Consider the following 27,469-nt stretch of genomic DNA (forward strand, 5'->3'; position numbering starts at 1 on the left):
CTGGGTGGGTCCTAAATCCCATGACAAGTGTCACACAGAGGAGAGACACACAGAGGGAAGAGGAGAAGGCCATGTGAAGACAGAAGCAGAGACTGGAGTTATGCAGCCACAACCAAGGAACACCTGGGGCCACCAGAACCTGGAAGAGGCAAGGAAGGACTCTCTCTGAGAGCCTCTGAAGGGAGTGTAGGCCGGCTGACACCTTCATTTTGAACTTCTGGCCCCCAAACTGTCAGAGAATAAACTTCTCTTGTTTTAGGCCACCAAGTTGTGGTACAGTCCCTCAGTATCCATGGGAACTGGTTCTGGGGAACACCTCCCCCTCCCACCATGGATACCAAAATCTACGAACGCTCAAGTCCCTTATATAAACTGGTTTACTATTGCATGTAACCTACTCACATCCTCCCAGGTATTTTAAATCATCCCTAGGTTACTTATAATACCGAATACATTGTAAATTCTATGTAAATAGTTAAAAATACAATGTAAGTACTATGTGAATAGTCACCCAGGCACAGCAAATTCGACTTTTGCTTTTTGGTACTTTCCAGAATTTATTGCTTTTCTGAAGATTTTCTATCCAGGGTTGGTTGTGGGTAGCAGATACAGAGAGATGACTGTAATTCATTGCAGCAGCCACAGGAAATGAATACAAAGGTGTGAAAGGAATGCCAGTCCTGAGCCTGGTTGCCCCAAGGTCCATTCCTCACCCTTTTCCTGCTCCACTCTCTATGGCAGGGGGCTGCCCCCTGCAGACTGTTTCCTAGACCCCTGTGGTTTCCAGCTGGGCTCGGCCAACAGGATGCACTTGGCAGAGACCAAGGGTGGGAGGAAGGGAGCAGCCAGGGCCTTTCTTCCCTCCTTTCTCAGCCTCTAGTGACACCCCCAGCAGCAGCTGTGTCTCCTCCATGGCTCCCACTCCCACCAAATAGGATCACTGTGATTCCAGGTTCCCCTGGGTGATCCCAGTCCCTGTTCTAACTAAAAGTCACAGTAGTTTCTAGAAAAAATAACTCCAATACGACTAGAGCACAGGCCATTGGGGGAGGGTGGGGAGAAGAGCCTGGAGCAGTAGGCTGACCGCTGGGTTGGGAGGCTTTGGGCCTCAACAGGAGTCAAAAGCTCTTGTCTCTGACATCCACTGGTACCTGGCTAAGTCACCATGAAGGCTCCAGACATTTTCTGGTGGGGGATTATATTAGCTTGTTAGGGCTGCCATAACAAAGCACCACAGACTGGGTGGCTTAAACAACAGAAGTTTATTTTCTCACAGTTCTGGAGGCTAGAAGTTCAAGATCAAGATATTGGCAGGGTTGGTTTCTTCTGAGGCCTCTCTCCTTGGCTTGCAGATGGCTGTCATCTCCCTGTGTCTTCATGTGGTCTTCCCTCTGTACTTTCCTGTGTCCAAATTACCTCTTCTTCTAAGGACACCAGTTATATTGAATTAGAGTCCACCCTGATGACCTCATTTAACTTAATTACCTCTTTAAAGAGCTTATCTTGAAATTCTGAGGTACTGGGGGTTAGGACTTCAACATACGAATTTGGGGGGAATACAGGTCAGCCCATGACTTAAGTATGCAGAGCAGATTGAAAGGTAGTGAGAATCACGGCATACCCGATGGGAATCTGTTGTAACCAGCAGGGGTTCAGTAAGAAACAAAGGTGCCAGGTGGACTCAGGGGTACTTGGTAGAAATCATAAGGTGTGGATGGGAAAACTGTCCAGCAGAAGAGGCCAAAACAAGGAAAAAAGGAACAAAATGGAAGATGCCTTGTGGGAGTTGACCAGATAGACAACTGGACTAGCTTTTGAGAGCATGTGAGAAACTCACCGAGGACTTGCAGAAGGCTTGAGTTGAGGGTCTATTGGCTGGTAAGGGCAAAAGTTGGCAAAGGAAAGGTTTACATTATTAATGCGATTCTGTTTGTACCCACAGGTTGATAAAATCTATATGGTAGAAGCCTACATTTTGGAAGGAATTAAATTCTTCTTACAGCCCCACTGTCCCCTCTACAGCACATACGCAGATGGTGTCTGGTCTCCTTTACATAGCATCCCTGTAGAGATAAAAACAGGAAACCAGGGCCTGCAAACAGTGATTGCAAGGAAAGGGAGAATCAGACAGAGGCAGCGGGAACTTGATTGGGGCTCAGTTCAATCGGCACAGCTCAGGTTGTGTGTTGGCCACATGCAGATGTGCTGCGGCTCTAAGGCTGTAAGCCTATGTCCAAGGGAGCCATATACACGTGCTTTTGCAGATGAGACGCAATTTATTAATATGAGACTCTGCAGGGTGCAGGGCAATAAGTTGTAATTCGTGAAATTTATAAACTGAGATAGCAGTAGTGAGGGTCCTGTGAATTGTAATTCTCTAGACCTGACAAATGAACTGCTCTAGGCAGCGACAGCTTCAGCAGGGTGAGAGAAATAAATCAGCCGGCTGAACTGTGGTAAGAAAGCAAACAGTTTTATTGGTCTACGGATCTTGAGAAATGTTGATTAAGTCAGATCTGGAATCCCCCCCCACAGTTGTTTTACAAGCTGCTTTATCCTGGAGACCCCCCAGTCCTCCCCATATTACCACAATCTCCCAGGAAAAACGGGAAGTGAGTTATGCTGTGTTTGGGGTAAGAAACAAAAATATGTATCTTTATGGTCCTGGGAAAAGTTAAGTCTGGCCATTCAAGGAGGCTTCTGTGTTCCCAAGGTCTCTATTAGAGAAAAACTTTATGGGATGTTTTTCCACATTGATAACCTCACAGTCTCCAGAGAGCAGAGAACAGAAAATACCTTCAGGAACTCACGATTTGAGAATATATTTAGAATAAGTAGGACTCATCAGAGGTTAGCTTTTGAATTCATAAAGCATGGATTTACTCGGCAAGAGTAGACAAAAGAACGCTGTGGGCAACGTTTAAACCGCAGACACTAGAGCAAACTGCTTTTAATTATATTTGTGTCCTAGGAGAACCCACTTGCTATCAAATAGCTAACACACTAATGACCCTCTGGTCTGTTCATGAAGCAAGACCCTATGGACTTCATTCTAGAATATGGTTTGGTTTCAGTAAATGATCACATTTATTCTAAACTGTAGCCTTCAAATTCAAAATGTCATGTATTCAAGACTTGTGTTTTCTCTAGTTGATCCAAATTACCAGATGGGAATTATTTAATTCAGAAGTTTATTTGCAAGAAACAGCAGGAAAGAGGTAGCAACTCCAGAGAAGGGAAGGGTAGGAAAATTAACATTGGTTGGCCATCCACGTGCCAGGTAGTATGCTCAGGGTCTCACTACCTTCGAGAAGTGATTATCATCTCCTTTTAGAGAAAAAGCTGAGACTCAGAGAGGTCTGTTAACTGGCCAAAGTCACAGAGCAGCAATTTTAAAAGGCTGCTGTTACTGAGATGAATGAGCCTATTGATAAAATAGTATTTCATGCTGTATAGGCATCTGGGTAGTCAGAGTATTGTCAAGGTATAGGAAAAGATGTAACTGAGTTAAGGATCTCCATAGTGGATGGACCTAAGAAATGTGGGAAGAAAGTCATGTTGATGCCTACAAATATGATTACAGAGTGGATTTTTGCTCATGTTGGGTTCAGTGTATATCCTTAGAATAAAGGAATTAACTGACGACTAAGAACAAAAGGAATTAACCAACAAGTAAGTTCACGCCCTTTCCTTTCAAAATTGAGAGCCTTAGAATCTTCCAGTTGAGTTCTCTCCATGTCACCCACACCCCTTTCTGCCTACAGATGCGGGCCTAATTGGGTCCCAGACCTACATCACTGCCTCACTTATTCTAAACCATCTCTGTGGAAGGAATAACCACCTTCTCCCTGGGATAAGAGAACCAGGAAACTCAGTCTGCCCAGCTAGTTGGACTACCATGCTTGGACAGAGAGGGGGGCGTTAGGGGTAGTCCTCCTCAACCCATGGGAAGTGGAGGCCAAGGGGTTCTGGGAATCTCCAGTTTCAGGAGCTGGCTGCCCTAAGATTGAGGAAAGCAGGTGGTCACAGCTGTGCCGTGGGGCAGACCCCAACAATTCGTTGCAGCCGCAGGAAACTTCCAAAATGTCTTTCACAGAAGCTCTGGCTCTACCTGGAGCAGCCGCGTGTTTGTGTGGCCGCAGGGCAGCGGCCGCCCCCCCTGTGCTATCCCAGCTCCCCGGGGTCGGGTGTACAATCAGCCACAGCGATGAAATCTGACTTCAAAAGCACAGATCCTAGAGATGTCCACTTCCGGAACACACACCTCCTGCCTAATGTACAATATCTGGGCTGCCCACCACCTGAGGGAGAGGCCAGGCGGTAGAGGCCTGCCTCAGGGGTTGTTGCTCTCATCAAAATACCCATCTCTGACTCTCCTCTTCACTCTCTCTCCTCTCTGCCACACCTGGCTTATGGCCATGGGCTCCTTGGTGGGTGTTCTTCAACCATTTCCATAGGCTTATTCCCAAAACCTTTTTCCAGCCCATTACTTCCCAGCTGCAAAATCTTTCTTGCTTCCTCTTAGCCTAGAACAGTACTTGAATGAAGATACAGGTCTCTTGGGGTTCAAGTTCAAATGCAGATTATGATCGTAGGTCTAAGTGGGCCCTGGGATTCTGCATTTCTAACAAGCTCACAGACGACAGTGTGTTGCTGATCCTTGCACCACACTTTGAGTGATAAAGACCAGTAGCCTATGTCCCAAATTCCTAAGGCTGGGGTTGAAAACTCTGGGCTGCCCCCAACCCCCAGACTACCTTTCTGACCTCTCCACCCCTCCTTCCCACCCCCCTGCTCTGCTCCAGGGAGACATCATCCAGCCCTCAGGGACACCCAGCCCACCCACTAGGGTTATGTGCCTACCATTTCCCTTGCCAGCAATGCTTGCATCCTTCTCTTTGCTGTTCAACTCTTTCTTCCTGGCAAGTGCTAGCCTTCCCATAAAGACCACTGTCTTCCTAACAGGAAGAGCTGCATTCCAGAGTTGTGGCACACAAGGGACCAAGCCAGGCTTTCTCAGCAAGTGTCAAACCCAGGGACTGTTTGGGAGAGAAGGATCTGGACCACCTCTCCCCAGATGGAGCATGCCCAGAAAGTTGCCTGCACTGGTCCATCACTTTCCAACTGGAAGCCTGCTCCAGGATGGTCACCTTGGAAGCAGCAAAGTTTAGCTATTCTTGACTACTTAGGGACCGGAGTGCCTTGTACAGTGAATACCTGTGTCTGAGAGAGCCTGGCTGACACAGCTAGAGTCGAAACTTCCTGCCTCACACTGTTGCGGTCAAATACTTCAAGAAACTAATGAAAAGAGATTAGGTACTTTCTATAAAAAATACTGGGGCTTCCCTGGTGGCACAGTGGATAAGAATCTGCCTGCCAATGCAGGGGCCACGGAGTTCAAGCCCTGGTCCGGGGAGATTCCCACATGCCACGGAGCAACTAAGCCCGTGTGCCACAACTACTGAGCCTGCGCTCTAGAGCCCGTGAGCCGCAACTACTGAGCCCACGTGCCACAACTACTGAAGCCCGCACGCCTAGAGCCCATGCTCCACAACAAGAGAAGCCACCGCAATGAGAAGCCCGAGCACCGCAACCAAGAGTAGTCCCCGCTCGCCGTAACTAGAGAAAGCCCGCGCGCAGCAACGAAGACCCAACACAGCCAAAAATAAATAAATAAAATTTTAAAAAAATTTTACATATACTTTATACAGTCTGATGTTAAACTGGGAAATGACTAAAGAGTACAAATTCTTAGCCATCTTTTGTTTCAATTTAAATATTCAAAAGCCCCTGTTGCAACAAAGCCCCTCAAGAAAAGCTATCTGAGGCCCTCCTTAATTGCCTTTTTTGCTTCCAAACAGTGAAACTCCAGCCAAGATTTTCTGGTTATGGAACCTCTTCCGATCCAGATATCTCACTGGCTGTGGAAACTATTGGGAACTGGAACGAAAATTTCCATCTTATCTGCCCTCTGTTATTTTGCAGGGGAGGGTGTGGCGTTATCAGTTTGCAGTGGGGTGTAGGGGAGGTTTAGCCTTGCAGAGACTGGTGGGCCCTCTCTTCCCCAGATTTGCTGTCAGTTGTTTTGAGGGAAATGGGTAACCGGATCTTAGAATCCCTGGATGTGATGAGATAACATTGACTATAGGCAATTCTATTTACTGATAAAAATAATATATAGTTTTCAAATAGTCCCATAGTGAGTCACTTCTAAATAGTCAGAAATACATTTCCTGCAATTCTTCTTTGAGATTTGAATTAATAGTTTTTCAAAATTTCTCCCCTCACTAAGATAGTCCTATTGAATGCTCATAGAATTAGCACCATGCTCTTAAACTTGCCATAATATAGACTTTCGGGACCCACCAGATATGAATCAAAGTCCAGAGCGTACTCTCTCATAAGAAATGTATTCTACTCCTAGCCTGACTTCCTGAAAGTAGCAAAGAATAGCACACGAGCAAGAGTTAGACAAAACCTATCGGCAAGTTTCCAGAATGCCAGACCACTGGCAAAAGGCAACATCCCAAGTCATGGATGGATGTAGCAGCTGAAGCCTAATTTAAACACCATGAGCTAAAGAAACTGAGCAGTCTTGAAGAAAACATCAAGAGACTTGGATGCCTTGTCCTGTTCAGCCACTCAGCTCTGTAACTTTGGACAAGTCTTTTTTTTTTTTTAACATCTTTATTGGAGTATAATTGCTTTACAGTGGTGTGTTAGTTTCTGCTGTACAACAAAGTGAATCAGCTATACATATACATATATCCCCAATTCTCCTCCCTCTTGCGTCTCCCTCCCTCCCACCCTCCGTATCCCACCCCTCTAGGTGGTCACAAAGCACCGAGCTGATCTCCCTGTGCTATGCGGCTGCTTCCCACTAGCTATCTATTTTACATTTGGTAGCATATATATGTCCATGCCACTCTCTCACTTTGTCCCAGCTTACCCTTCCCCTCTCCATGTCCTCAAGTCCATTCTCGACGTCTGTGTCTTTATTCCTGTCCTGCCCCTAGGTTCTTCAGGACCTTTTTTTTTTTTTAGATTCCATATATATGGACAAGTCTTTTAAATCATCTGAACCTCAGTTTCCTTATCTGGAAAGCGGGACTAATGACTGCCCCATGTACCTTGCAGAGTGGCTGTGACAGTCAAATCAGATCATCCCCCAGCAAGCATCTTTTAAATTTACAAAGAGATTGATGTCGTGTCATCAGCAAGCAGTACTTTCTGCTGGTTCTGGAGCTCCACAGAGCAGCTCTCTTCTGCTGCTGCTCTCCCACACCTTCCTCCCTACTCTGGTTACTTTGCACAAGTAGAAATGGGAGGAAGGGAAGCAACAGGTATTTTAGAAGAAGCATAATCTTATCCAGTTTCAATTGTGATTCTCTAAATCTCTCTCCTGCGTTTTCCTCATTAAGTCCCCCAATTCTCCAATCCTACTTTCTTCCCTATCTCAGTAACAGAGTTGGTTAATTCTAGTTAACCTAGAGAAGCTATCTTTCCCCTACCTCCTAAATCAGAGGCCACTATTGTGTTCCTAAAGGCTCTCTGCAGGGACATTACTGGCTATCTTCTCTAAAGGATGGAGAGGGAGACAGTCCTATTAATTAGTGAAGGAAATCCAAAAAGAATTCTGGCCTCCTCCAGGGGCTAAAGGGGATAGAGACCTGTGTTCCCAGGTGCAGAGGTTCTACCTCCCTGAAAGCCCTCGGTGTGGTGGGGAGCTGCAGGGCCTCAGGGAGAAACTACAGCCATGGCAAAGCTTTGCCAAGAGATGGTAAAGCCACCAGCCTCCAAGAACGATGAGGACCTGGCAAATGAACACATCAGCAGTCACCATGTGGACAGGGGACCAGAGGGCTCCACCTGAGTGCTCTGGGTGAACATTCACAGAAACTGGGAGGAAGGGGCTGTTCCAGGAAGGTCTGAGCCTGATTTTCCTACCACCCTGGCAGGATGGCTACAATAGCATATCAAATTTAATTTCAAGTAATAAAAGAAATGTGACATTTCTTATGCCTGATCACGTGGCGCAGAATTCACATGCCTGTTGTTCTTTCTGGGACATTCTGGCAGATAACACTGCTTTCTTTGGATGCTCCAGAGTTTGGGGAAAACGGTTCTAACGATCAGCATAAGCTCTTTCTGAAGTTACCTTCCGCTCCCTCCCCTGGTGAGAATTTACCCAGGGAAATACCAACCCAGCAAGTATTTCCTTCATAACCTGAGACTCAAGGCCTGAGTGGCCTACATCCCCTTCACTAACAAGTGCTTCTCAGCCAATCTTTGGTGGAAAAGAACATCTGTTCTTTCTTTCATCCCAAAAGTTACACGTAATAAACACATCAAAAAATAAATATGAAACATCATGACTAGCAAGCAGTGTCCATGATTCCCAGGCGAGAATGATTGTTGAACTGCTCTAGCAGCTACGCTCACGACTTTGGGAAATAGAGGTGTTACTGTCCTTATTTCACCCTGAGGAAACTGAGGCCCAGAGGTGTTAACTAATTGGTTAAAGATCTCAGGCTATTAAGTGGCAGAGCTAGGATTAGAACCCAACTCTTTATTCTATTCTCCTGGGCTACTTAATCCCAATTATCTGGGGTTCTTCAGCAATATGCTTCTCTTTCTCAGTAAGTGTGTGTGTGTGTGTGTGTGTGTGTATATCTGTGTGTGTGTGTGTATATCTGTGTGTGTGTGTGTGTGTGTGTGTGAGATGAAGGCCTCAGCTGCTGAATGTAGAATAGAGAGCACAGATTTTTTAAATAAAACCGTTGCCATATCTGTCTAATTCCGGAAGGAGAAGCTCTGAGATCCAGTAGGCGTCTGTTGAGCTTGGGCTGAAATGTGCCCATTGCTGATTTAATGTGATAATCAGGGGTGGGGGACCTGGTGACAGACTATGATGTGTTGACTGTTGTTTTGCACTTTGATGTTCCTTGGAATTTGTCAAAACTTCACTTCAGCACTCCCAGAAGTGCCATGGAGTCATCTGTCCTGCTCTCTGACTGTGGGGGCAAATGGCAGGGGAGTGGTGGCCACTGGAGTTAAGGTCAGCACCAGGTCAGAAAGTGGCAGACCTTTCCTAAGGACAGCCGGCCGCCACCGCTGCCCCGTTCACACCCAGGGGGCTCCTGTCTCTGGGGGATAAACATCTTTGCTGTCTCTGACTGAAGGGGGTCTGCAGACCCCTCCTGTCTCAGTTCAGTCTCGGGGCTTCTGGAGACAGGGATTCTTTTCCACACCCTTAGTCACGGGGGATGGAGCTGCAGGCAACAAGGCAGGCATGGAATGCAGGGGGCACGCTGGATAAGCTCACTGCCTCCAGGCTGCTCCGTCTCAGGGCTGCGCGGCCAGCAGTACCCAGGGTCAGGAGCCAGCCTCTGCCACGCCTTCAGGTGGCTGTGGTCACGGCAAAGGCAGTGGCAGGCAGGAGGGCATGCTGATGCTCAGCCTCCCGCAGCCAGATAATCTCGCCAGCTGGGCAGCAATGCCTATTTCCTGAGGCTGGTCTGGGCAGCATAAAGATTTTGGAACACTGCTGGCACCCAGCATTGGGGATCTGTAGCGCCTTCTTGGGAGCAGCTGATCTGAAGGGTCACCCTGTCCTAGCGGTGAGGAATGGCCAGGTTTGGTTGCCCCAACTCTCCTGTTGGAGAAGGAGAGAATGGTTTGCCTAGAAAACCCTAGTGGGTTTTTCTGTTGGGTTGCTTCATGTTGGCCTCTTGAGGAGATGGGATCTATTAAATGAGGTCTCACGGGGTCCTGGTTCTGTGATGTTGGGATCATTGCTCTGATCTTCCCACATAGGATGACATCACCCCTATTGAGAAGCCAACCTCCAAGAGAATCAAGAAATAGCCATATAACTCTTCATTTTATTTTTAACTCTCCAAATCTTAGTTTCCAGACCTGTAACATGAGGTTTATAATAATGTCCTAGCATGGGGAGTTCTTTGAGAGCTAAATGTGATTATATGCATTAAAATATTTAAGCACAGTGCCTGGCGCAGAGTAGGAGCTCAATAAATGTTCATTTATTCCCTTCATCCTTGCCCCCTTGGATCCCTGGATCCATTGCCATATCCTCCCAATGTCCAAATTAAAATGAACACCATTTTGTAATAACTAAAGCTTAGGAAAGATGATGTGACATTGTCAACCACGACAAAGCCAGGGACTCAGCATGAGTGTAGGATTCTGCTCAGTCTATTGTTGGAAGCCACATTTTAATCCTCCAAGTTGGGGGCAGAAAATCATGCTAAGTGCCTATGGATGGTGTCTAGCTGGTGAGGGTGACAGTTGTTACAACTTATGGAGGCAAAGAGGCAAAGATCGAAAGTGTGAGGCTTGGGTCGCCCAGACATGGGTCTGCAGGGGAGAGGGCCATTAATTTCCTTTCCATTTCAGATTGAAAGGAAAGCTTCCTTGCCAACTGCAGGGACCCAGAAAGGGCCACTTCTCACTGCAAACCAAATATTTCTGACAGGTGAGTGGCCTGAGGGTCACTAGGGATCAACTACTGGGAAGCAATTCCAGAAAGGAGACCCAGACATCGAGACAGTTTGGCTCCCTGGGCTGAGAAGGTAATGTCAGCCACGCAGATAAATTCCAAAGACTCTCTCAACCCTCCAACAATGTTTTACCAGCCTGTAAAATGTCCCTGAGCTCTTTCCATACTGACAACTTCTGGGCGCTGTCCAGGGCATCCCGTAAAATTACAGCAAGAGGGTATCTTTCCAAATCTTCTTTACCCAGAGCCTGATTTCTTTTAGACTTGTCTAATTTCTTTCTGTTCTATCAGTTAGTGTTAAATGGGAAGGTTTGTTCCAGTACTAAATGTTGAATGCTGTGCAGAATAGACTGGAAAATTCCAATCACCAAACTCTAGGTTCTGATCAGAAAATATGCCAGAGTTGGATGATGACCAGAGTACCGAAATTTTACAATTTTCCTCTCTGAGTTCTCACTAAGTCATTTCCCAAGGCCTGCTTATGGTACTTGTGTATCCGTTCTGCCGATCAAGAAACTAGATATAATCTGCTTATGGGCATCCAGCAAAGCAGATGCCGAATCAATCAAAGGTATGATGCCTTGCTCCCAGACCTCCTTACCATCATTCTGCAGGAAAACAAAGTGAGATTCAGGAGATCAAACAATGGTGGGCACAGAAGGGCCTAAATAGAGCAGGAGTTCCCTGGATCTAATAAGCTCCCAGTGTCCTTTAGGGGGCTTTACGAGGGAAAAGAGATTTCCATGGGGTGGAGAAGGGGGGTTGTATGGGAACCAATCAAATCCAAGCAAACATTTGCTACCAGCCCATATCACTTAATGAAGAAGGCAATCTACTTTTACAAAGAGCTTTTTAAAACTATATAAAATCCTCCCACTTGTTGCTGACAACAGAACTATGAGTACAGTCTTATTATTGCCATTTTCTAGGCAAGGAAACAGACGTTTGGAGAAGGTACCAATGTCATGCAGCTATTAAGCAGTAAAACCAGGCCACCCAGCAACCCAGCTTTCCTGAAGCCAAGTCCAGCGCTCTCTGCCCTACATTTCAGAAGTTCTTACGCAGAAGAGTTAGCCAGAGCTTATATCACCGGGCACCAAAGGAAACACTTATCAAAAAGGATGTCATGACTGGAACTAGGGGAGTAACTTATTAAAGGAATGTTCATTTGTCAGTACCCCAAACTACTGACACAAGACTCAGATGGCAGAGGGGTTCTAGGGTGGGGATCAGGAAAAGTCCTAAAAGTCTTTCTTTGACCAGAGGACCCCTTAGGGCGGGTGTCTTTCTATAGTGGGGGTCTCGTGTTCACTCAGCGTAGGCCAGGATGGCCCCTGAAACCTTGGACCCTGGAGCCTTGCGGGGAAGCCCCGAGGTGTCTCAGGACTCCTGAAATCCTGGTATCTGATCCAAGGATCCAAGAGTGTCAAACCCTCACATTCCCCCGGGATCATGAGAGAGACCAGCCCCCTGCTCTCTGTTCTGTTCTGTGTGCACAGGGCTGGGCCTCAGGAGGTTAAGTGGGGACAAGACAACGTCCCCAGGTGTCAACTCCAGCCTAGGCACAGACCAGGGGAGCCCAGTCCACAGCAAAATGGCTTGCCCTGGCCAACACAGTCATAAGCAGAGACAATCACAGTCCAGGCTAAAAAGGCGGAAAACCAGTAGGCGAGGAAAACGTTTTGTTATCCAAGGACAATAAAGTTTATATATTCCCAGATGTGGGTCCTCCCACTTAATCAAAGCTGAAGCCCATTCCAGTGAAAAGAGCTTTTCTCCAGCAAAAAGGGAAGGCAGCTTCTGGGGCTAAATTTAGACTTCACCCACAGGGGAAGGGCTCCAACTCTTCCGGGCTGCCAACAGAACAAGCAAACGGTTCAGTGTCCCATGTGGCCACAGCCAGCTCCAGAGCCGAGCCAGCGCGAGTCTGAAATGCTCCTCCCCGGGGAGTGTGGGCTGTGCTGTCCCCAGGGCTGGGCTCTGTCCCGGTCTCGGCCACAGCTTGGAGGGTGTGTGGCTCTGGGCACTCTGCTGGGATGTCAGGGCTCTTCGCTCACTCTGCTGGGGGGCAGCTGCTCAACTCCCACTACTCCAAAGACCAGGGCTCAGGGCTCCAGAGGTGCTAGAAGGCCAGGATTCTGCCCTCAAACTTATCTTAAAGGTATCTCAGGGCTTCCCTGGTGGCGCAGTGGTTGGGAGTCCGCCTGCCGATGCAGGGGACACGGGTTCGTACCCTGGTCCGGGAGGATCCCACATGCTGCGGAGCGGCTGGGCCCGTGAGCCATGGCCGCTGGGCCTGCGCGTCCGGAGCCTGTGCTCCACAGCGGGAGAGGCCACAACAGTGAGAGGTCCGCGTACCGCAAAAAAAAAAAAAAAAAGGTATCTCAGAGATCCAACTTCAAGAGGGCAACGCTTGGCAAAACGACCAAGTTAATATACAGAGTGGTAAGGTTCCCAAGAAAGAAGAATAAATTACGCACAGTCGCATAAAGCTTCATGGGAAAGTTGGAGTTTTCGCCTGGGACAGGGACTCTTCTCCCATCTAAAGGCTGCAGTGTCCTCTCCCTCAGTACTTTTTCTCAGTGACCCAAAAAAGTCATAGCAGAATACTGAGAGGCACGCCCTGTCTTGAGGAAAAGTTACTGTGGTCCCTATCAAAGGAAGTCACACAAGTTTCATTCACTTCTCTCCTTGTGGCCAAATCACAGGAAAGAGGGAAGAAGCTGGCATTTTCCCAATGGCGCCCTAGGCTCAAGATCTGGCTTCCCATCCTTAACTCTCAGGGAGTACGTGCCAGCCCACCTCACTGTGGTCGTCAGCTCACTACTGTCAAATCTAATCATAACTTATACCAGGCAGGGCTGGGGGGACCTGGAGGGGGAGTGATAACAATAAAAATTGACTGCATCTTTCTCATCCAGCCTTCCCGTAGACATGACCAAGGTTTGCTTAGGGAGTAAAACAAGATGAAAAATTCTGAAACGTATCCCATAGACACAGCTCCAGCTCCACCTCTTCAAGAAGCCTCCCATAGGCAGAGCTAATCACCATTTCCACTGTGTTCTCACAGCCATGCACCGTTAGCTCAGTTACAACACTTACTCCTCTGTGGGTCATTAATGGTTTGCACTGGTCTCCCACAGAGACTGGGGAAGGGTCCTGATCTCATTTCATTTTGAATCTCTAATTTCTGGCATATAGTAAGCCTTCCACTGGCATTAGATCAGTGAATGAATGAATGAATGAATGAATGATACTCAAAAAGTATCAACCATCTTGTTTAAATATCTTGGTACCTTCCTTAATAAAAGGGGCTGGTATGATACGAAAGTTAATAGATGTCCATAAAAAAGAAGAGGTACCCCAGGATTGCCCAGCCACCTCTTCCACCTGATGATGGGACAAAAACGGTCCTCTCCAGAGAGAACAAGTAAGCGTCTGCTAATGTTTGACTATCCCCCCTGGTTAACTGGAAAGAACAAGGCTGCCCTGTGTATCTCTCTCCCTCTCTGCCTCTCTGCTTAACCGGAGGTGGTTGCACCAGCTTGTTCTCGTGTAGCTCCCCTGGCAGCAGGTTAAAGCAGAATATCAAAGGCCCCACTGCACTCATTATCTGCAGTGAAGCCCCCCAGCAACTTCCCAGCCTCCCTGTCCCTGCACCACTGACCTGACTGCCAGTCACCATCATGGGAAGGAGTTCCTAGACCCTATCGGATAGACTCAGGAGATCAGTTTCTTGGTGGAGAACTTTTTCCACCAATCTTGGAATGAAATACATATAGTGGCAGTCCAGCAAACAGAGAGTATAGGTGGGAGAATTCCCACCTGAGGAGTGGGAGAATTCTCAGATAACCTATAGCAATCGCCCTATCTTATGAGAGCAATGCCAAGGATATAAATATTCAAAAGAGCAGCATGGCTGTGTCATCTGTCCCGAGCCACAATCTGCTCTGCATTTTACCCAGCCAACCAGGAAAGAAGGGAGAGAATGCAAATCCTATTTAAAAAGAAAGATAAAATTCAAGGCAGCCAGACATTTCCAGAAGAAGCTTGGGTTAGAAAGGAATGTACCAAACAGGAATATCTGAAAATTGCTGAATGGAAGGATTACTAGGATAGACACGTGTGTTTCTTTTAACAATAAATAAGTATTAATGATCATAAGTTGCCATGATTGTACTTCAACTTGATGTTTAAAGACATTGGACTTAGCTTGTGGGAACTGTTGCCCTCTACTGGATGGAATGTCACAAGACCGTCATGATTTCATATTTGCAGTTGCCTGGGTGTTTTCATCTACCCAAGAATGCAGACTGTCCTGATGGTGGTGATGATGAGAATGAGGATGGACAAGGGGGAGGGGAAGGAGAAAAGGAGAGAGAAGGAGGAGATAATAACTGTAACAATGCAGAGAACCCCTTCGATTTATATAGCACTTTAGTGTCTTACAAAGTGCATTCACAAAATTGTTTTACTTGAACTTCACGACTATCCTGTGAAAACAATGTATAATGTTGCAAATGACAAGACTTTGGCAAAGAAGTTAAATCATTTGTCGACAGATTCAGAGCCAGAAAGGGGCAAAGATGAGATTCCGACTCCGGCTTTCTAAATTCAAGCCCTGGAATGGTTTTCCTTTACATATTTGGTGGGCTTTACTTACATTTTCTTAAATCCAGTCTTAGATTTTTTTAAAAGTCTCTTTTATGTATTGCAGACACAATTCATTCACACACTCATTCAAAAATATTTATTATACACCTTCTCTGTACTTGGCCCCCAAGATATAAACTGGGAGATAGCAGAGAACAAAGCAAGGTCTAGCTCTCATGGAAGGGGTCGTCAACAAACAAGGGAGCAAATCAATAAAGAGCATAATGTCAGAGAGGTAAATGGTTGGAAGGCAGTGAAAGAAGGTGAAAATGTACAAAGGCCAAAAGATGGGAATCCAAATAGCAAATGACAAGTTTTGATAATTAGAATTTTTGGAAAGGTAACCTCTTATGGCAGAGGACCACCTTGGTCTTCCCAAGCAAAAGTCTGAAAATCACTGGTAGATACAAGAATGATGGCCTGGGAATGGTCATTTGCCTAGACATCCCTTTAAGAAACCCCTCAAGAATGCAGGTAGGAAAGAACTCCCCTAGAAACGTGTGTTTTTCAATTAACAAAGAGTAAAAGAGCTCATTCGTAAAATACACATAAGACTATTATGCATTTAGCTTATCCAACTAGTTTACGTCACTTGAGCACTTTGATTTACACTATCCAGAACCTGGAACCAATCCAACGTCCTTCAGCAGGTGTGTCCATACCATGGAACACTATTCACCAATAAAAAGGAGCAGATTATTGATATATGAAACAACCTGGCTAGATCTCAAGGGCATTATGCAGAGTGAAAAAAATCCAGTCTCAAAAGGTTATACATACTGTGTGATTCCATTGATACAACATGTTGAAGTGGTTGCCTGTAGATAGAAAAGAGAAGGAGGGTGTGGTTACAAAAGGGAATAAGTGGCTCCTTTTGTGGGACAAAACAGTTCTGGAACTCCATGTGGTGATGGCTATACAAATCTATACATGTGATAAGATATCATAGAATTATACACAAAGACATACCAAAAATGAGTGCATGTGAAAACTGGTGAAATATGATAAGATCTGTAGTCTAGCTGGTGGTTTTGAGCCAATCAATTTCCTTGCTTCATAATGTATTGTTATATAAGGAGGCACCATTGGGGAAACCTGGGTGATGGGTACATGGGACTATTCTGTATTATTATTATAGTTTATTGAGTCTATAATTAATTCAAAATAAAAAGGTTAAAAGAGAAAAAAAAAGAAGAAGAAATTGTGCTTGGAACTACCAAGCTGTCCCACCACTTAATCAGGCTCTTGGGAATTCCCTGGTGGTCCAGTGGTTAGGACTCCACGCTTTCACTGCCAAGGGCCCCGGGTTCAATCCCTGGTTGAGGAACTAAGATCCCACAAGCCACATGGCATGGCCAAAATAAATAAATAAATAAAAACTAAAAAAAAAAAAATCAGGCTCTGCTATTACCCTTAAAGAGAGTATCCCGGGGTCCCTGGGCTTTGGAAGGTGGGTAAATAATTGTATGATGCGTAAATAATCTGACAGTGACAAGGATGTCATATGAGAAGGGAGAAATCAGCCTCCACAATGAATGCTGAGTTTCCAAATCAAAGAGAACATTCTGCACGGAAAACTCACTCCATCAACACAAGATTTGTCAGCCCCATGCAGTAGAGAAAAGAGAGCGAGGGCAAGGGAAGCACTGTGCTGGAACAGAGCCTTCGCCCTTTGATCTATGGCTTCAGCACTGCTCCTCTGTGGTTCCTAGAGCCCAGATCTGGGGTGGCAGCTAGAGCACCTGAGGTGCTGGTAGTCCGGGCTCTGGTGCCGGCGCCTGTGGCCTCTATGGAGCTTGGTGGCTCATGCGGCAGCTGCTCTCAGAGCTGGGCCCACAGCAGAAAGAGCCTGGAGACAGAATGCCTTGGGCACTTGGAGGTCACTTTGGGAAAACCCTTGATGGGGGCTGGCACTGCTACTGGGTCTGCTGGCAGGACATTTTGGTGGGAATTCAGTCAACGCTGAAAGAGATATATTTTTATTTTAAAGGGAAGGATTGTATTAGACGGCTTTTAGGACTATTCCAGCCCTCATATTCTGCACTTCCATGAGTCACCTAGGCTAATCTAGTCGCTGTGATTCAGCATTTACTTGTGCTCTTTGCTCTCAGCTTCCTAGCGGCCCAAGTGAAATCACCTAATTTTTGTGCCAAGTAAATGACACTCACCATAGACTGCTTGTATTAGTGCCTATAGTTTTGAGTATCTTGTCTCACAACTAAACTATAAGTTCCCCCTGAAACCATAACTGACTATTATTTGTAACCCTTGGTGTCTTTCACACAGCAGATATAATTGCAGGATTTAATTAAGCATAACTCAATAACTAAAAAAATTAAAAGGATTCAGTTGAAATGTTGGTAGATTTAACCAGTTGACTATATAAAAAGTTTAAAGTTTTGCAGGGTAAAAATCACCACAAAACGAAAAGAATATTGTAAAAATGGGCAACATATTTGCAAAATATGTGGAATAAAGAATAGGCAACTCACAGAACAAGCCCAGAAAAGATCCTCGTCAACTTCAAACTTGTGTTTAAGGGAGGGGGGTGAGATTGGAAAGGAATACAAATGAGGCTTCAATTGTTTCTATGATTTTTTTTAAAGAGGTAGATTAAATGAGAAAATGCACATAAGGCACTTAGCATAGCATCTGGCTTAATAAATAGAAATATCAATTATCTTACTTATTAACACATATTGTGGCTGACTAAGTATAAGCATAGTCTAAGCGGAGAACTTAGACTTCATGGGGGAAGATACAGAGTAAAAAGCAAGGCTCAAGTTTGAGCATGCGTATAAAGGGGAGCAGATACTGAGAGGCCGCCTGTCAGGAATGGTGTATGACATCCATTGTCTCTCTGAGTCCTCACAGCAACTTTTGACATGATTTCACAGGACCCAGTTCACTGACTGGGAAACTGAAGCTGAACCAGATTACATAATTTGGACATATCATATCTCTGCCAGTGGAATCCCAGGCTGTGAATCCCTGCTGGCTTGATGCAAGTCCCTTCTGTACATTGGAGTACATGGAATCCAGAAATGAATAAATAAATGAAGTTTCTACACAGATGCTGGAAGGGTTTGCAAAGAAAGGCAGGGTGACATGGGCCTGTCCTACACTCTTACCACATCTGGGGATGGGTTTGCCGTGGAATTTCCTGCTTACTTATTCTCAGAAGCCATCCCAGGGCTGGGCACTGGGTCATTAACCTACTAAACAAACTTCCCTGCTGACACATCTGAAGGCTACCAAGATGGGACATGGAGTGGGTAGGAAGTTGACCAGCAGATCCCAGCACCCACAACATAATCAGCGGGATTTCCAGCAAAGTGCTCAGGACTAGAGGATCGGGGTTTCCCTGGTTGTTGGTCCTTTGCTGAGGCCATAAAAGAGAACAAATAATAAGGAAATAAGGACCTCCTGGCATAAAAAACAAAGTCAGGGACTTGGGAATTTTTCAGGGACACATGATTTGCAAAAAGTTTTATTTTTCCTTTTTGTTAAAATTGCCAAGACCTGAAAGGTAAGTGTTGGGAAAGCGGAAGATGGTGCTATTGTTATTGCAGATAATACAGTTGCTTAGCCAGAAACTGCAAGAGAAACATGTGAAGGACCACTGGAACAGAGCATTTAGCAAGGTGGTGATTATAACATGAATAGCTACATACCAACAAAGCTGAGAGGAAAAGTCGTCTAACGCCAAAAAGAAATCCCCTTAGGGAAGAGATAACCAGATATTAGGATGAGCCCTTGGAAAAATCACCCTCAGGGCATGAGCAGATGGCCTCAGAGTAGGACCAAGGGAGCCTTCAGCTGCCCAGCATCCTAGATAAGCAGGAACTGAGGAGTCTTGGGGCAATAACGCTGGAAAGAGAGAGAAGGATGAAGGGAGTAAGAAGGAGCCTGGTAATTTGGCAAGAGCCTAGAATCTGCATAGAAATTAACACGGCTAAAAATTTCTCCAGAGTTGGAACAATCTACAAATTTCCAAGAACATGGATAGCCGGACAATGCCCACCCCCCCACCCCACCCCCACCCGCCGCCCGCCAAAACTGCAAGTCTTAATCCCTGAACCAGTGAATGTTAGTTTATATGGGGAAAAAAAGGGACTTTGCAGATGTGATTAAGGATCTTCAGATTGGGAGATTATCCTGGATTATCTAGATGATCCCTAAATATTACTGCATGTATCTTTATAAGAAGCGGGTGGAGGAAGATCTGACCATAGAAGAGAAGGCCACATGGCTACAGAGGTAAGAGATTGGAATGGTGTGGCCACAAGCTAAGGAATGCCAGAAGACCGTAGAAGAGGAAAGGAAAAAGCTAGAGCCTCCCTCTGATACCTTGATTTCAGTCCAGAGATACCAATTTTGGACCTCTGGCCTCCAGAACTGTGAAAGAATAAATTTCTGTTGTTTTGAGGCACCAAATTTGTGGTAATTTGTTACAGCAGCAATAGGAAACTAACACAATAACTGACCTTCAATTCTGAGAAATTTGCTTTGCTGTTCTGGTAAATAATCCCCACTACACTGTTAAATGGCCATTTCAGCTTTGCTTATGAAAGTAAAAAGTTGGAAAGAGCCTAGAATGTCCATAAATAGAAGTTTAGTTAAACAAATTATGATAGTTTGTTTAGTGGAGCACTATGAAACTATTAAAAATAAAATGGCAGAAGTATACTCACTGACATGGCACTGTGTTCTTAATACCCTTACCATTAGTTTAAAAAAAAAAACAGTTATAGACTAATCTTTTTAGATTTAAATTTTGATACATTTGGAATTTATCCTGATATTCAGCATGAGGTACAGATATATATTTATCTCTTTACACTTGGCTACGATTTTATGATTTGTTCCAATACCATTTATGGAGTAGTACAGGCTTCCTCCACTGATTTCCCACATATTAAATTTCCATATACTGAGGTTTATTTTTGTACTATTTAGTCTGTTGCATTGCTCTTTCTGCTTATTCATGATCAGTACCACATTGTTGCTATTACTGAGTAGTTATAATAATATAATTTAATATCTCATAGGACAATCTCTTCCCTTGCTCTGCTTTTTTCCAGAATTTTTCTGCTCTTCTTTCTTGATTTAGAATTACCTAAACTTTTAAAAAGTCCCATGGGTTATTTTTTGTTGTGATCATGTTAAATCTGTAATTAGTGAAAACTGACATCTTTATGGTATTATCTCCCTATCCAAAAACTGATAAGTCTCCCATTTGTTCAAGTGCGTGTGTGTGTGTATGTGTGTGCGTGCACATGTATGGTACATGCTTTTTAGAAGTGATTTTAAAGTTTTCTTCATAGAGTTTTTGTTATCCTTATGAAGTTTATTTCTAAGTATTTTATCTCCTTTGTTACTGTTAAACATGGAATATTTTTCTACTTTCTAACTAATTATTGTTTTACATGAAAGCTATTTATTTCTCTATGTTAATTTTGTGCCCTGATATATTACTGAATTTTCTCATTTTCAGCAGTCTTTCAGGTGATGCTCTTGAGTTCTACAGATTTACAATATCTTCTGCAAACAGCTATAGTTGCATTTCCTCCTCTCTACTATTTATAGCTGTAATATTCCTTCTTATCTGACTCTATCATTTTGTGCCTCCAATACAATGATAAATAGTAGTGCTATCTATATAATATTTCTGATTTTGGTGGGAATCTTTTAGCATTAAACGTAGTACTGGCTTTTGGACTTGAGATAATGGCAATGAAATATCTGATTGCTATAACCTATGGAGTGTTTTATCAAGAATGGACATGAGATTATGTCAAATGACTTTTTTTAGCATCCATAAAAATAACAGTTTTACTTAGATTAATATGATGAACTGATTTGCAGATTTATTAATGTTGAACCAACCTTGCATTCCTAGAATAATACCTACTTAGCTATGATACATTATTGTTTTAATGTGCTGCTGAATCATGTTTTATAATATTTAATTTAGGATTTTAGAATAAATATTCATGAGAAAGATTATTGTTTAACTGTTTTGCAATCTTTTTAGTGTTTTGGTATCAATGTAATGCATTTTGTTGAACAAAATCAGTTGTCCTTTTTTCTATACTATGGAATCATTTTTTATTTAAAGCTGTGGTACAGTTGCCCTGTGAAGCCATCTGGGCCTTGTGCTTTTGTGGGGGATTACTCTTTGACAACTTTCCCTATTTCTTCTGTGGAAACTGATTGGTCTAGATTTTCTTTCTTTCCTGGGGTCAGTTTTGGAGAATTATATTTGCCTGAAAAATTGGCTATTTCATCCAAGTGTAAAAATTATTTGCACAGAGTTGAACAAAAATAGTTTTTAAAAATTCTTTTTATTTCCTCTATTTCTCTTATCTTCCTTTACCATTTCACATTTTTTCAAAAAATAGGGGAGTCTTCTATTTAACTTCAGAGTAGAAAAAGAAAACTTTTCTAACTATGACTTCATGTCCAGAAGCCATAAAAAATAATTGATAAACTCTACCACATAAAAAAATTAGAAACCTCTGCATAGCAAAAAGTACTGAAAGAAAAGTCAAAAGTGTGAAACAAACTGGGAAAATATTTGCAACTTACATAATAGAGCAAGGGTTAATATCCTCATAAATGTATGAGACATTTTAAAAGAGCTTTTGTAAGTACATAGGAAAAAGATGAACAAGCCAATGAAAAGTTACCAAATGATATGATCATACAGTTCAAGATAAACATTATGTATGGCTCCTGAACATACGACCAGATGTTCCCTCACTCACATTAAAACACAGCCAACTTATATGTGGAATCTAAAAAAAGCGTACAAATGAACTTATTTACAAAACAGAAGCAGAGTCACAGATGTGGAAAACGAACTTATGGTTACCAGGGGATAAGGGGGGAGGGGAGGGATAAACTGGGAGACTGAGATTGACAAATACACACTACTATATGTGAAACAGATAACCGATAAGAACCTACTGTACAGCACAGGGAACTCTACTCAATACTCTGTAATGGCCTATATGGGAAAAGGCTCTAAAAAAAGAGTGGATATATGTATATGCATAACTGATTCACTTTGCTGTACACCTGAAACTAACACAACATTGTAAATCAACTATACTCCAATAAATTTTTTTTTAAAACAGCCAAAATATAATTGCTTAAACATATATCGGCAAAATGTAAAAGTTTGATTACATGCTCTTTGTAGTGTGGGTTGGAGGAAGCAGGTAGTCTCATATATTGCAGGTGGAAGTACAATTTTATACAGTATCTAAGGAGAGAAATTTGAGACTCTTGCAACAAACAGGAAAATGCTTTGACCCAGACACTCCACCTGCAGAAACAGTAAGCTACATTTCCAGGACTGACAGCCAAATGCAGCCTCTGACACCATCTCTGCTTACAGCAAGTTCCACAAAGTCTCACTGGATGGGAACAGTTTTCACACAATGGAGGACAGAAGCTACAACATACCTGACAAAATCACACTTGCTGACATTGGCCAGAATATTTCTCACAGCTGGTTCTCTTTCCTTGGGATCTCACACCTCTCAACACACCCAGCTATCTGATCTCACAGCACAGCACCCCTAAGTCTTCAAACAGTGAGAAACCACTAATAAGATGGGTATTCCCACCACAGATTGCTCTAAGATGTGAGAATGAATTAAAGTCACCCTTCCCTTTTCCTAATTCAGACCCTTCTATTAATCTTATTATGCAGAAGTGAGTATCCCAATCTTTCTAAATGTCTTTTGGCAACCTGCCCTTTGCTTCACATGTATGCCATGTTTCTAGAGAAGGCCTTTGTTCAAAAGTGCCCTCCTTCCTTAGACTTACTAAGCTGTACACACTCTCTTCCCTGCCTTTTCATAATTCTATATTCTGAGGGGCAATATGAAAAGTGACATGAACTTTCTTTACCCCGAATGGTCATGATCCTAATACAACATATTCCATTTCTATCTCATTCTTCATTTCCCCCCAAATCAGTGCAGCCCTTCCTCCCCTCTTGCTCTGCTATTGGAATAAGAGAGAACCAGATGTTGGGTCCTGAGCTGACAGGAAAGGCAGCATTCAAAGGGTTAACTCCTTTCCCCCACAAAGTGAAGCGTTTTGCTGACCCAGTGTGAGATGGGTTTGGACCAAATTCAATTTAGCTGCAGTCAACAGGAAAGTAGGAAGGAAAATAGGATTTAACAAACAAAGCATTAAAAAAAAAAAAAAAAAAGGCGTCCACAGCAGGAAATAATTATTTGGGCAATTGTTCACTTTGTGAAGGGGCTGGCCTATACGAATATCCATCAGGATGCAATGCTGTGTCCGGGATTTCTGTGCAGCGCCCTGTCTGGTCTAATTAGTTACAAAAGTGGTTCTATGGGCTGAAGAAATTTGCAATTGTGCTGTATTTCGGGGGAACAAACGCATATGTCATTGAAGTGGAGTCTGGCACCAGCTTATGCTGGTGAAACCTCGAGTGGCTGGCCAGAATGGAATCAGTACGAAAGGAAGCTCTGAATGCCAACAGAAGTGGTTTACAAAAATAATTCACTGACCATTCCATCTGCCTCAGATTAAGCACGTTATACGGTTCAGTTCAAGTTAACATTCCTAATATATGGATACACATAAATAAACAAAACCACATATTTTTATCAAATATTTGCATTTGAAAACCTCCGCTAATGCACACAGAACCCAGACTGAGGTCTTTCATCTAACCATACACTTTTCCCCATAGAACATTTACACTAAAAACATGTAATCTGAAGGAGAATTCAGATTGTTCCCTTAGAGAAGAGTAAACCCCTTTTGGAAAGGAAAGTGAAAATAATATTTTCAGAATAAAAATCTTTCAGTCCGTAAAAGGAGTTTTATAACTTAGCCTCAGGAGAGTCAGCCAAAGGTTCAATTGACAGGCCTTGGGGAACCCAGGCCTAGCAGAATGGTTTGTTCACTACCCCAACAGTGGGTGCTGGAACCAAATCAATACTCTGTTGATATTGATTTGCATCAATTTGCATGTAAAATCCATTGAATGTATTTTAAAATCACATCAATTAGAAATCTAAGAAGGTGACATGATATCATAGTTGTAAACAGCAAAGATGTCAACATGTATTAAATACTAAGTCCTTTTCATGTGATTGCTACAATCACCTTGTCAGGTGGGTATTTTATGACTATCCCTATTTTAACAAATGTAGAAACTGAAGCACAGAGTGGTTAAGAAACTTGCCCACGGTCACAAAGCCAGTAAGTCCATGAGGCCTGCATTAGGATCCAGACAGTCTAACTCCAGATCACGCTCTACTCTGCTCCCCCATGTACATAAAAAAGTCAAGGGACTTCCCTGGTGGCTCAGTGGTTAAGAATCTGCCTGCCAATGACGGGGACATGGGTTCCAGCCCTGGTCCAGGAAGATCCCACATGCCGCAGAGCAACTAAGCCCGTGGGCCGCAACTACTGAGCCTGCGCTCTAGAACCCGTGAGCCACAACTACTGAGCCCACGTGCCTAGAGCCCATGCTCCACAACAAAATAAGCCACCGCAATGAGAAGCCCAGCGCACCGCAACGAAGAGTAGCCCCCCTTGTTGCAACTAGAGAAAGCCTGCACACAGCAACAAAGACCCAGTGCAGCCAAAAATTAATTATTTATTTATTTTAAAAAAAGAAAGTTAAGAGAGGGGCCAAACAGAAACCTGGAGCAGTTTCCTAGAGCAAGTCCTAGGAATAGACAGAGTGAGATTCACCTACTCCCCTTCAGGCCTTCGCCTCCCCTTGACACTCTACACCCCATCCATCACAGGGCCGTCACCCTTGTTCCAAAATAAAAGAACCTTCCATCCACTTGTCTTTCACTGCCTGACCCAGCTCCTGGCCTGCCTAGACCAGGTTCCCCCTGCTTCTCACCTGTGATAAGGAGGGTACCATGGGATAACTTGAACTTTCCATCAGGGAAGGAAGCTGGCTGCTTCCCTGGGAACAAATTCCTGGGCCCTGCTAACAGATGGCTTTGCAAACTGTAAACTCAAGCCCTGCAAATGAGCACGTTCTGTTGGGTCAATAGGCTTTAGTGCTTCCGTGTTCCTGTAGGGTCACGTGATCCATAGTTCCAGGCTATCTGGTAGGAAGCGGGGAGTGGAACAGCAGGGCAAAGTTCCAGTTCTGAGCAAGATCACCATCTTCCCAGCTCACCTCATTTGAGTCTAGCATAACATCCTTGATTACAGATGACGAAACTAAAGCTCAGGGTGTGTCAGTGGCGCGCTCGACATCACACAGGCAGGAAATAGCAAAGCAAGGATTTGAGCTGGACCCTGACTCCAAAGTCCTTGCTCTGTCCCCACGGTGTCACTTGGCAGCCCTGCCACCAGCCTCAAAGCCCACTTTGTGTGAATTTGTCAAAGGTGACCTTGCTCAAGACACTTTGCTGCCAACTGCCAGAAAATGGTCATGATCATTAAAAAAAACCTACGTGATGAATGGCATCCCTGTCAGCGGGAGCCCTGATGCTGGAGGACAGGAACCCATGTCCCCCAGCACGCTCTCCGATCGGCCGACAGCGATCCTCCTTCCCTGTAAGCCTCCCCACAGGGGCAGAGGCACGTCATGCTTCTGGCCATGCGGGGCGAGAGCTCCCGCAGCTCCCGCAGGCTGAGCGAGACTGTGGAGTTTCCAGCACTCAAGGTAACGGGAAATGTTAAGCAAAGTAGGTGAAAAGACTTGTCTAACATTTCCATTTACCTACTGTCTGTCTGAATGTGTCATTAATTCAAACCATTTCCAAATGGGGCTTGATGATGAGTGAGAGCGGAAGTCCCTGAGCACCAGGCCGCCCCGCATCCTCGCTGACGCTATCTCTTGCCCGGAGCGATCAATTGAACCCCGGCAAATGTGCCGTGAATACTGCAGCTAAACCGACTGCTAATGTGCTTGTGTCTGTGCGCGCAGCAGGGACTGGGATTGGGGGCAGCAGCCGAGGCTGCTCTTCTCAGATACACTCCCCTGGCCTGACTTCCCTCCCTCCCCCAGCTATCCTTCTCAAATCCCCCACTTTGAGACCACGCGAAGCCCACTTCAAAGGAAGAAAAGACGGAGGAGCGTGGTTTCCTCTGTAGGAAATACCCCCACAAATCAATTGCCTTGGTAAAGCTTTTTGTATAGACAGCAGCGTTCTTACTTACAGCCTCAATAATACTGTAAAAATTCTGTAGCCAGGAGGAAAACCCATCCCTTTCCAAAAGCAAGAGAAAAGTCTGAAAGCTTAGCAACGTACAACTTTAATATTTTGGTTGATAACATGCCATGGACTCAGAGTATTTTCCATTTCCTCTTTGTCCCTTTTCCAGTGATTTCAAAAACCTTTATTAAATCTATCAAAACCTAAATATGGTAAAATTAGGTGACTTTTTTTTTTCTAAAAAATACACGAGAAAAGTATATGCATCCAAATAAGTCTCATCGTCTTCAACGTAGATTCCTATATGGGACTTGGACTTATTTCAATGATCCCCTCCCTTCCCCAACACACACACACACACACACACACACACACACACAGTCACAGAGTCAGTTATCTATCTACGTGAGAAATTCTTTTGCAATTGAGTTTAGCGCTTAGCACATCATTTTGAATATCCTTCATGGTTGCATAGCATGATTTGTGGGAAAAGTCCAAGATGTTGAGTGCCATGTCTGATGTCTTAAAAAAAAAAAAATCAAGCTGGACCCTAGTATTTGAGGGTTAAAATGAGATTGCACCAAAGCAAAAAAAAAAAAAAAAAAGTTGATTTTCATCACAAAGCTGATAAGGGAGCTCTGCAGGCCACGCCAGGGCAGCAACTGCCACCTTGCTCTGCACAGAGTGAAGCATCACGGGCTAAACAGACTCTGGGAACGTCAGGGAACCTCAAGGAACCTGTTTCCTCACCAGCGAGACAAGGAAATTAAAAGCTGTCCTATCTGCCTCACTAGGCACCCTGAAGACCATTTCATGAAGAAGTATTTCTTCAGAAATCATTTATATTCGAAATGAACTTATTTGCAAAGCAGAAATAGAGATAAGGATGTAGAGAACAAGTGTGTGGCTATCAAGGGGGAAGAGGGGGGGTGGGATGAATTGGGAGAGTAGGAATGACATATATACTACGCATAAAACAGATAACTAATGAGAACCTACTGTATAGCACAGGGAACTCTACCCAGTGCTCTGTGGTGACCTAAATGGGAAGGAAATCCAAAAAAGAGGGGATACATGTATACGTATAGCTGATTCACTTTGCTGTACAGCAGAA

This window comes from Delphinapterus leucas, chromosome 9, assembly GCF_059928025.1.
Source record: "Delphinapterus leucas isolate spDelLeu-1000000601 "Yukka" chromosome 9, BTC_Dleu_Yukka2, whole genome shotgun sequence".
NCBI lineage: Eukaryota > Metazoa > Chordata > Mammalia > Artiodactyla > Monodontidae > Delphinapterus > Delphinapterus leucas.